Source organism: Syngnathus floridae, chromosome 8 (assembly GCF_059516105.1).
Source record: "Syngnathus floridae isolate MCC-2025c chromosome 8, RoL_Sflo_1.0, whole genome shotgun sequence".
In the NCBI taxonomy this organism is placed as follows: domain Eukaryota; kingdom Metazoa; phylum Chordata; class Actinopteri; order Syngnathiformes; family Syngnathidae; genus Syngnathus; species Syngnathus floridae.
The window spans coordinates 1,812,951-1,824,873 of record NC_142420.1 but is presented as its reverse complement, the minus strand read 5'-3'; the positions used below and the strand labels follow the sequence as shown (position 1 = coordinate 1,824,873).

Sequence of the window (11,923 nt, the reverse complement as noted above, 5' to 3'; positions counted from 1 at the left end):
TTCCGAGGTACATGGAACGCACCATTTTAATGATCTGTCATCCCATTCGTGTAGTCTCAATTGGCCAACACTCCCCTCGTGTGTCTTATTTCTAAATAGCACACAAACTTGTTTGTTGTGTAATCGATAACATATCAGATAAAACGCGACCTCCAGGTAAGCATATTATCTCAGTTAAGTTCTGTGTTGTAAAGAAAAGATAAACGTACCTTTCACATGGATGTGTACACTTAACATCACCTTAACTGTGCTGTTGAACTTTGGAGCTAGCAAGTAAGTTGTGGCACCTTGCTAAAACTGGGCTACACATGGTACATGCATGTCACACAATTTGCACAATTTCCCTAACATGTGTTTCCCCCTACTACAGTTTCAACTTGGCTCTTTATTATACTGAAATTGAGAGTTAAAATGACTAAAATGCCACATTGATGGATTGATCAAACAGAAAACAAGACATTCCCATGAAATGGTGAGTATTCAGTTCTCATTTTCCAAATGCAACTCCATTTATATATTGATTAATATTAATATATATTGTGGTTTTGCAGCTACTGAGGCTTTTTGAAAATTTCACAACAAGATGGCCATGTTGACTGCAATTCTGCAGCTTGGCAAAATGCAACGTCTGCATTCACATTCAACAACGTCTTTGAAAAAAAAGGTAGGCCCAAGAGTTGATGTAAGTGTGATTCTGATTTTTTAACATATTTGATGTTGAACATATGCTAGGAATGGACTGTTCCAATGATATAGCAAGTTATGCATCCAAACTTTTATCTTTTATCCTGCACACTAAAATCGAATCAGTTCTTCATTTGTATGTGTTATGTACAACAAGCACGCATCTGGCTTGAGTGCAAACTGTCCGTGAACGTGAATGATGTTGTAGTACCACTATCTTTGCTCCGAATCAGAAATCAATACATCTTGCCTCAGTCTAATGAAATCACTCAGTCTGAGTGATTGCGTTCGAGAAGACACCTCATCACGCCGTGCTTATAGATGCTCCTGTGGGGTGCAAACGTCGCTGCCTCTCTTGCAGCTTCTCTGCTTCACCCAACTTTATTTTTTTACTCACCGTCAGTCTGGCATCCAAAATGATTGAACAGATAGAACTCAGAAAAGATTGTATAGTGGACATGTTTTTTTTTTTTTTTTTGCCCCTGTTATCAGCAGCCTGAATTCAACACACTATGCTGCAATGTGAAACTCTATAAATCCAAGTTCCCTGGAAATTCTTTTTTTTTTGCCAACCTCTCAAGGTTGGCATGGACAAGCAATGCATAATAAAAATGGCATTCTGCTGTAAAATATTTAACAGGCCAACCTGAAACATAAATCAGGAGAACGTGGAAACCAGAAGTTGGCCAACTCAAGTCAGAGGGAACACATTATGGAAACTGAGGCTCATTGTTGGAGAGTTGGGCCTTTTCAAGCACTCATATCCCTCAAAATGGAAATTGGAGATAATCATTAGCCTGATACCCCCTCAAAATAATCCATACCACAAGATAGCGGCAAAGCACTGCTTATGTCTAAATCTGTGTTTACCAACTTTTATAGAACATGTGAACTAGCTTACAAAAAATTTCACATAAAGTATTGACAGGCCTTTTGCCGATCAATCGATTAATACCCCGAGCCAAACACTAGAAGGAACTCGAGTTTCCTTCAACTCCAAGTCTAATTTCCCCTGTTGAACATTCTCAGCTTTGGCATCCCACAGTTTGTCTGAACTCTGTCCCCTTCTAAAGATCCAAGCGCGCCGCTCCAAAAACATCCACTTCACGATGGCCTTCCAACAAAAATTAGCTCCTCTTTGAAAAGCTCAGTTATTTATGCCCATAAGGGGGATTTCTTTCCATCCTCGCGTTTGGGAGAAAAAGTTTATTTCATAGCGGGAAGCGGTGAGATGCCAGATGGCCTGCGATTACAGCTCAAACTTTGTTTTGATTGATGTCGTCAACCTGCCCGGTCGGCGACATTTGTTTTTCGAGCACCTGAGGACACATCTGTTCGCTTGGCGGGCAGGATGAAGAAATTGTTTTTTTCCCCTTTGTGTGTATTTGTCTTTGGCGGACAGAGCAGTTTTGATGCACATACACGTACAAGACGTTCACGTTGCTAAGCGGAACGTTTTCCGTAGGCGATGAAAGTATTTGTTGAATGGTTTAGAAAAGCAGAACAATCGTTGCTCCTCTCTCTTCTTTGTTACGTCGTCAGTCTATCAAAATGTTCAAGAGGATTTCAGAAAGAGTGCAACAAAATGAATATGACACGAACTACATATTATAAATGTATATTTTTTTCTAGATGGGAATAAACGGATGCATGCTGAAACTATTATCCGCAGATCAGCTCAGTGGCCTAGTAGTAGAGTGTCCGCCCTGAGACTGGAAGGTTGTGGGTTCAAACCCCGGCTGGGTCATACCAAAGACTATAAAAATGGGACCCATTGCCTCCCTGCTTGGCACTCAGCATTAAGGGTCGGAATTGGGGGGTTAGATCACCAAATGATTCCCGGGCGCGGCACCGCTGCTGCCCATAGCCCCCTTCGGGGATGGGTCAAATGCAGAGACAAATTTCACCGCACCCAGTTGTGTGTGTGACAATCATTGGGACTTTAACTTTAATTTAATCTGCCACTATATTAAAATAAACGTTCAAAACATTTCAGCTTCAACAAAGATTTGCTGCACTTTTGGGAAAAAAAAGGCAAATAACAAGCAGCTACAATAATGATGATATTTTTACATTACTTACCTTTAATGTTTAGCTGCATTGCAAATGAATGAAATCACTCTCCCTCAGTTCCAGCAGATGGCAGTATAGAAACACTTTCTTCCGCCTCTAAAAGCCTTCCAAACTCAATTAAAAAAAAAAAGAAGCAATTTTCAAGAGCCTAGACTGGAAAGTCTGAAACATGGGCACTAGGCGTTCCAACGTATTTGGCACTCATATTTTCTTGGCCAAACAACCTCAAAGGATTTGCTCGCGTTCCGCCTTTGTTAGGTCACTTGAAAAACATCAAACCATTTCAAGCATGTGGGCAAGTGCTGCCTTTTTATATTTTTATAGGCGAGTGCACCCAGATTGTCTTACGCGTGTTGCCGTGCTGAATTTCAAGAGCGACGAGTATTAGCATTGGAACAGGATTGAGAACTTCCTGTTTCCATTGTTGCCTCAGGTGCTCCAGTTTCCTCCCACGATGGAACAAAATGTACCCTGACTTAATTGAGGACCACAACTACTGTGAATAGCTGCTTTGTTTGAGACCTGTAATTGACTGGCGATCAATCCCGGGCCGGGGAGTACCACGCCTCTCCCCTCAAATCGCCCGCAACTTGCTTTTCAATTTAATTGTGGCAAGCCGCCATCTCAGTGGTCGTGTTATGACATCTGAGGCCGAACACATCTTGTGATGTATTATAAAGCTTTGGGTCGGGTTATTTGCTTCACAATGGGCAGCGGACCGCCCCGACACCCCCCCATCACAATGGGGAAGGACTTCAAAAGGAAGCCCGGGTTGGATTTGCTGCCCACGTAGGCAGACCCGCTGAGAAACGTGGCGAGGAGGTGGGACTCGGAATCAAAAAGCGAGCAGGTATAGAATACAATATGCGGTGGAGGCCATAGGAGAAGAATTCTATAAAAACCCTTCATGCAACCGATATTTGAACTGAAATCTTGGAGCTGTTCCTTTTCAAATAGACAATCCAATAATCAGGCATAGATTCTTTATCCTCTGCGGTAATAGAACTGCAACTGTAGCTTCTTCCTACTCTTTCCAGTTGCTTTCCACTTCTCAAGCTTCATGCAATATAAAATATGGATGTGATGGGAAGAGGTTATATCAGGATGTGTTGTACACCGAAATGACCCCCCCCCCCCCCCATTAAGTTGGTAGCGGCAACCAGTGTCCTTCGTAACACATCCCCGGACACCATCGTCATTCCACTCCACCTCACACGAGCAGAGCAAAGCTGTTCAATGTTTCATTTCTAGATTTTTTTTTTTAGTATGAGCACTAGCATCTTAGTTTGCTCTCTAGTGAGAGCAAGGTACGTACTCCAAAATACATTTTCTACCACTAATTGCCTGCGCTGGCGAGTTGAAGTTCCTTGTGTTCAAAATATAGGCCACCGGTTCAAAACAGTCTCGTGGGTGTCGAGAGAAAAGTCATACGCGAGGAGTAGCATTTTGTTTATTTATTTTTATTGCCTGTATAGTTCAACACTCCAAAAGTCATGAAGAAGTTTTCATTCTTCAATGAGACCTTTCAGTACTTTTTTGGAGCACATTGTGAACAAAGATGAACCGTGGGAAGGTTCGCTGAGCCGTCCTGCAAAATGTTGAGCTGTGGGCTTCTTTGCTCCTTCTTCAAATCAATAAGTTGAACCCTTTGTCAGATTAAGGATGATGGACGTCTTCACATATCAAATGTGCGGCGAGTGCAAAAGTTGTCACGTAGCGGGCGGCGAGATGTTCAGTGGACGTTCTTCTTGAGGCTCCAGCCTTGACGAGCTTGCGTTTACCACGAGCCGGATGTAAAACGCTCATTTAAACCTTCAATACCCGTTTGATCGTGAGATTCTGGGGTCCCGTCAAAAAGATCCTTCAGCAGAGCTGAGATGAAAGATGGCGCTTTATGTTTTCAAAGCCGAGTCTTAACATTTCCACTATTGGCCAGCGGAAGACTTTTGGGAGTCCAGACCGAGATCGGAAAAATGAAATTTAAAAAAACATGACAAGGTTGAGAAGGTTAAAGAGCAGACTCGCTTTAATTTTTGTTCAAAACGGATTTTGGTGGCCAAAAGCATGCAGTTCTTTCTGAAAAACATTCGTTAGACCTTCTCTGGGATGGAAGGAAATAGGGAAAGTCATTTCCAGAAAAAATGGAAAACATAAAAGTCCAAGACCTTTAATATGACCAAGACCGGGCTAGAGTGCCACATCATATCTTTGAAGCCAAACAAGTCCAGTAGCACGTTCCAGCTTTCTCCAATTCACTCCACTAAATGTAGACATCCGCCACATTGCTAGCACAAAGTAAACACGGGGCAGATGAAGAACTTGCCCTCAAATAAATCTTGTATTGCATTTCCCACCTCTGGCCGAGATAAGCCACCGTGACGCTCCGCCCTCGCTATCTCAAACACTCCTGTCACAAAATCAGCGAGAAGCAATCTTTTTCTTCCAGTGTCCCGCCGCACTTGTGTGGAGATTATCAAAATTGAATAATTTCACTGCGGATCTGTTGCTGAGCTTCTGCAATTACCGCATGGCTGTTGCATCGCCTGTGAGGGTGGCGGCGGCGGCAGGGATTTAGAATTCCAATATTTTCCACGTTCTGGCTGCGTCGTCTCAGCGTGTCACGCGGTATCTATCCAAACACCGATACGTTATCACGGAGAAACCCTCCGGTTGTGAAAACAAACAGCTGGCGGATATCGATCTGGAGATTGGATAGCGAAGAGCAGCCCGCAAAGCGCCACCTCTGTAATCAGTGCAAATCCACTTTGTATTCCCAACTGGGTCGATCTATTATCTCTCTTTTTTTGCTTGAATCTGTTGTTTTTATTCCCAATAGAAAAAAAATGCATGTCTTTATATGAAAATCTCGCCATCATCGCTTTTTGCCTTGATATCCATAAATTCATCAGTGGAAATGAACCCAGATGACCTTTCCGGCATGTAATTAAGTATTTGTTGATAAATTATGCAACACTCACTCGCCGCAAAATGTCAAAGAGCCACATTTTGAATGCAAAAAAATAAATAAAGGCATCACATGGTGAAAGCACGTATTCATAAAAACAGAAAATGCTATGTACGGGTTACTTGAATAATCACTGACATTAGTTCAATACGTTATATGTTTAGTAATTAAATCATTAAAAACACATTTAAAATGCATTCTTTATATTTGCTCTTTGTAAGTATAAAACAAACCAGCAGAGGCCACTGTTGCCACTTTTCAGCTGCTCTTGCACTTAATGTTTATTTAATGCCTCTGCGCCTTACTATTTGGCCGCTGCAAAGAACATGTTTAATCCAAATTAGTCATGAAAAATACACACACGATACACATGATCATTCTTTACGGCGGTTATAAAATGTACACCGCCTTTAGTGGGTCATTGTTGGAGTAACAATGAAAGCAACACAACGGCTGCAGAAAAACGTTACCGGGAGGCAATTACGAAGTGACAACGTGCAATAAACAGATAATTAATTTGGGCGATGCGTTGCCTTTGGAGGCTATTTGGGAGAGTACTGATTTATTTGTTGTGATAACGTGCCGACAATTTAGCAAAGGCGGTGACAAATTGTGTGTGTGCAGTGTTTGGATTCCCAATAAGAGTGAGTCCTTTGAATAGACCGCTGCTGACGACAGCACCGAGCCGCACGGGCCGCCATTTATAGGAAAGCCGGCCGGGACCTGTGGGGCAGTGCGATTTGTCAGGAACAAGAGACTGAAGTTTAATTAAAGTCATTAGGCAATTACGAGGCGGTCGCGATAGTGCTTTACAATGCATTTCTGTCCTGCCCATTATCCGTGCTCAATCAAAGAAGTCCCTACTCCGGCGTGAGCTATAAATGTTGGGATAGTATATAGGTCAGCCACATAGAGACTATTCAGACCCTCAGACCATTCATCCAAGCCCCATATACTATTAGTATTCTATCCTATTTAAAAAGCTTGTAAATAATTACGCAATATATCTGGGCTATTCCACCAAAATGGTGCCATGTGCTTTTATAAAAATGTCAAAATGTGTCTTTATGCTGCGTAGCATTTAATACAACCGGAAAAGAAAAACGAAAACGGAATCTAAATTCACTCCGGCAATGTTTAACCGAGGCATTCCACAAGGCTCCGTCCTTAGCCCCCTCCTGTTGTCAAATCCCGTATTATATATTTTAAAAAATAAAGCTGATTCTCATTTCAGTCAACAGTTCATTGTTAAAAAGAAATATATAAAGTGGAATTTTTCAAAATAATTGCGCTTGATCATGATGCCGAATGATTAGAGCTAAAAAGAAAAACATTTAAGTAGCACAAAAAGTAGTTCGGTGTACAATATTGTGAATTAGCCTGGAACGAAAAAGGTCACCATTATTCTGACAAACGTCCTATTGACACTGTAGATACCTTATATCCATCACTGATTAATTAGGGGGGGGGGGGTGAAGGATGAGGTTAAGAATAGCGCACGAACGAGGACTGTATCGACATCGATCCGGCATCACAGGTGTTGCCGTAATGGAAAATGAAAGCCGAGATGAAGAGATGGGGAAAAATGAACTTGACCGGATCCCGCGCCACGCCAAGACCCGGGCTTCACTCTTAACGATTCCAAAGTGTCAATATGTATTACTCCAGCTCCATTAGCGCCGCTTGTGTTCCATTAGTATGCGCGCGGATGCTCTACGTGACCTTCGCAATCGCCGGTGGTTCTCGGACGATGACATCATTGCGTGTGAACGCTTCGGAAAGCGAAAAATGGAAAGTATATAAATATCGTTTTAGACAAGGTTACGGGAACAAATGGGTCATTGGCAAAATGTAACTTCTTTGTGTGGTGTGTTTTGCACACACACTCGTCACATGATTGTTAACTAGTCACGTCGGAATAATTTGGGTAGAACAATTGCAGACTAATTTACTGGAAGTAAATCTGCTACTTGAGCTCTTATGCAGTCTTAATGTTGTCTTCCATCAATCTGCTTTTGCTTGCAAACAGTACACAGAGTGTTTTTTTTGCAAGGGTGGGGGTGAGGGGGGGGGGGGTGCTAATGTCTCCACTGCCTTTGCCACCGTGCAGCAAAAGATTCAATTTATTATGCACATGAATGGTGGCGGTTTTATCGCCGTACCCCATGCCTAAAAACTGCTCCTGCTAAATCTGCTCCATAATGTCGCTGGATTTATGGGTCGACATATGCTCGCTATTGATTGCAAATTACTTTTATGAGAGCAGATGGGCTGATTTGTTTTGGTGTTGATTATTAGTGCATCGGGTATTTTCACGCCAACAATGTCTAAGGCAATGCAGTACTAACGCAGTTGTTTTATGTACCCACTTTTGGTGACATTGGTTTGCCTTCATTTACGTGGAATGCTGAATGTTACCTCAAGGTTAACTTAACTACCGGCAGCCATTTTCAAATAAGCAGTCCGAGGTGCCTAAATTCCAACGTATCGGCATTTCTCTCCCAAGCCGAGATCAACTGCCAATCAGTGTCGTAGCAGCTCAAAAGGCAGCAGCCAGCTCTGACATGTTAATTAGTCCCGAATTCCTCTTCTGGCTGTCACGGGAGACTCCGAGTGAGCTACAGCAGGGAAATTTGCAGGAAACTTCCTGGAGCAAATCTCCGCTTTGATCCACTGAGACGGTTGTTATCAATTGTTCAGTTTCATTTAGTGTCTCTCCATCGGAGAAGAAAGTCATCTGCACGGGAATGCTAGTTCATAGAAGGTGGATCTTTGTTTTGTGCCCTGGCTTTCACGCTACTTCTTGACTAAGTGTTTCAAAAACTTGATTCAAATTGCATTCCGTTGCACGAACCTGATTGAATCAAATATGTCGGAGGAGGGAAAACGTCGTCAATCAAATAAAGATCACATCCAATTTTGACAAATACTTGAGATATGAGTTTAATTCCTTCCATGGCCACGCTTGTTACTCAAACCACACGTCTCAAATCAACCTTCCCTATTGAAATGAATGGAAATGTCATTAAACCGTTCCAGCCTCTTTTAAAAAAACACATTTTGCAATGTGTAATTTTTTCGAACGATAAAACTTGCTCTCTATCACCACGTACAGTGACGACTGTTTACATCACAAGGCACAGAAGGCCACAAAAAGCAAGTCGGATGCTGGGGGCCATTATGAGCAATGTGGAGAACAAGTGCAAAAGAGATGCAGCACAAACACATTTTCACTTTGGAAAATATGTGCCTTGCAGCGCTCCTCCAAACAAATCCAGATGGCACGACAGGCGTGCGAGAGGCACATTGCCTCCACAATGAGATGCGTCCCAGCCTCGGCGGCTCCGTTTGTACCGTCGTCATCTGGCTTACTCGCTCATTTCGTTCCAAATAGACCGCACGTGCCGACGCGAAAGTTGTAAACGCCGTATATCCCAGCGTACCTTCATCCACTGCCCGAGATGATTGTGGCGCAAAGGCGAGCCAAAGATTTCCATTTCATAGCAGACAAAGGAAGACGTTTTGGAGCCGCAGTGCTGATAGAATCGTCGGGTTGTCAGCTCGCCACCTGCTATGACATACGAGGGAGGGGCCGAGCCGAGCGCCGAAGGCTCATAAAGCAAAAACGCAGCCGTCGATCATCGGCGGGAGATGTGAGGCGAACGCTTCACGCAAGGTCGCCGAGAAGCAAATGTGACATTCAAAACAGCTCGAGACGTTAATTCACTCTTTATCGGGCCGTTTATATGCCCGCGTTCCAGCTTACCTGGCACTGTGTAGCGTGTAATGCTTTTCTGCAAAGGTCACTGGGAAGTTTCCAGAACAAGCTTTGAAACTTTTGGGTAACATGATTTTCAATGCATCCGTTACACGCAAGCGTTGTCTAGCTAACCATGTAGCTTACACGGACGGCGCTTGCGGGCCGGTCCCATCTGTGAGAGGTCTGGACCCGGGAAGTCGGAAGACATGAGCAAGACATAGCCCGACCTTTCCCCGGTGAGCAGCTCCAGGAATGCGCGTCAAGCGGAATGCAAATGAAGCGGCGAGGAAGAGAGCAAACTACCTGGAACACTGAGTCACTGTTCTCCCGATTGACTCTTTAGCATGCGGCGCACTTCTTTGCCGTGCTCCAATATTGCCCTCATTTGCTCATGAAAGGCTTTCGCTCCATCAACGATTCAAACAGGGGCTTCGTTTAAACCCTGAAAAGAGGAAAACATAGACGTGTCATGATCTGTTTTTTTGTTTACTTCATTTTGATAATCTTGGCTCGTTTTTTTTTCCAAGTAATGTGGTTAAGGCTCACACACTAGAAGGAGCAGCACAATGTGCAGTGAATTAAATTAAATTAAATTTTGTTGTGTGCTATATTTCTAAATACACCGACCTGCCTTGGAGTCTCCTAACAGCTCATATGATGTGTCCATAATGTCACATTCAAATGACCTTCTGACATAGATAATTAACCTGAAAGCTTTAATTCCACTCTGACTGAAAGAAAGATACCCTGTGAATCTATTTATGAAGAAGTAAATCGTTCTAAAAGCCAGGTGGGCACCTCCTGCATTGCATTAACGTCAGCCTTGTGCCTGTGGAACCGCTCCGTCTTCCTTCTCCTTAATTTGAAAATTTGAATTCAACGCGACTGGACTGGCTGCAGGCTGCAATGACTTTTCCTCCGTGACTTTATTTGTTAATACCCTGACCGTCGTCTGCCGAATCCTGCCTACGTGTAAATTGCGTATTCATGTAGTAAGTGGCAATACCGGCGCTTATGATATGTATAAAAGATAATTGGCATTTCAGAGGTCCTATTCGGCTAGATAGAGCCGCGTGTCATTACACGTGCGGCGTACTCATTAATTTGGAGGAGTGGAGACGAAAGAAACCTGCAGAGTCAGGTGATTAGATTTGATGAGGACTGACAAAAAAAAAAAAAAAATTGTGAGGGTCGATGGCACGGTGACAGCACACAAGTATCATTTTAAAACATGTCGGCCGATTCATGGACTGGAGGCTTTTCGTATTTAAATATGCCAGTGTGTGGAACGCCGGCACTATCTAGTGGCACGAGAAAGTATCACTGAATTCAAACTTTTTTTTATTATTATTTATTTATTTTCAGAGTGGGCCAACCCCATTAGGCGGTATTGAGAGTTTTATCACTCAACTATTCAGAGAAAATCTTTCTTTGAGCGGCGCTCACGCAGTCCTTGGCTGCAGGCTTTGGTCAAGCGGGGACACTCGCTGCGCTTTCATGTCAGCGTTTGCAAGGCCAAAAATGACAGCGAGACTGCGGGACGAAACTCTGTCATGTGTCGCTGAAGGACTCGCCGCGTCGGCTTTCAAGTCGTGAGTGCTTGTCGGGAAAGCTCCGGTCAGCAAAGGGTTCCCAAAGGGGGCTAACGTTATAAAAAAATAAAATAAAAACAACAGCAGAACAATGAGCAACTCTGTGACATTTAAGCCGCGACGAGTTTGCAGCCACTGAAGCTTTAACTCAAAGGCGTCAAGGTTAGTGCACCATTACGGTGCACAATGTCGTTCGCTTTGTAGATAATTCAGGAGGATGAAATAAAAAATAAATGGGATTTCAGAGATCATATTCTGCCATCTCGGGAGGCGAAAATCATTTCATATTTATGTACCACCTCTGTACCACGGCAGGGGAGGGTTATATTAGCATACTAATATTCCACAGAGGTTTGCAAGTGCTCTTCCACTTATTTAAAAAAATAAATAAAACAGCCATCATTATCAAAACAATGACTGCAATGTGTTCTGTGTGTGTCCGCGTGTCTAAAGCTTAAATAAAATAAATAAAACACATATCACGTATGTTGACATCAATAAGTACGATATAACGATAACAGATGAGGTAGAGTAAAAAAAAAAAGATCTTTTTAAAATCGGGAGAGTATCGACGGTTGTTTTTGTTTCCTTTCGTTGTTTGCAGCTTATAATGAAGTGTGAGAACAGTAAACAAGATTGGCGGCAAAAGTAAATAACTTTTCAAAGTAATTATTTCGCCCTAATTAAGTGGGAAACCTGGTTGCGCAGCGACGTATACCTAGTGGAAGTGCGAATTCCTAATTTGACTTGTAAAAGAAATCCACCTCAAGATAAAGCTCCACTTTGATAATTAGCAGTGGGAGTCGTTTGAAATCCCATCTTTGCTTGCCGGGGAGGGAAAGAAAGCCA

At 42.9% G+C, this 11,923-nt stretch overlaps 1 long non-coding RNA gene across 2 annotated transcripts; it reads left to right on the top strand.

Annotated features, from left to right (window-relative positions):
• The first annotated feature begins 70 nt into the window (after window positions 1–70).
• LOC148393861 (uncharacterized) lies at window positions 71–3,243 on the top strand. Of its 2 annotated transcripts, none has more exons than XR_015859724.1 (4): window positions 71–156; window positions 371–472; window positions 552–664; window positions 3,191–3,243. It is a non-coding gene; the product is annotated as an uncharacterized LOC148393861 (long non-coding RNA). The 2 variants fall into 2 exon arrangements; XR_015859725.1 differs by having other exon boundaries at window positions 93–273.
• Window positions 3,244–11,923: the final 8,680 nt, after the last annotated feature.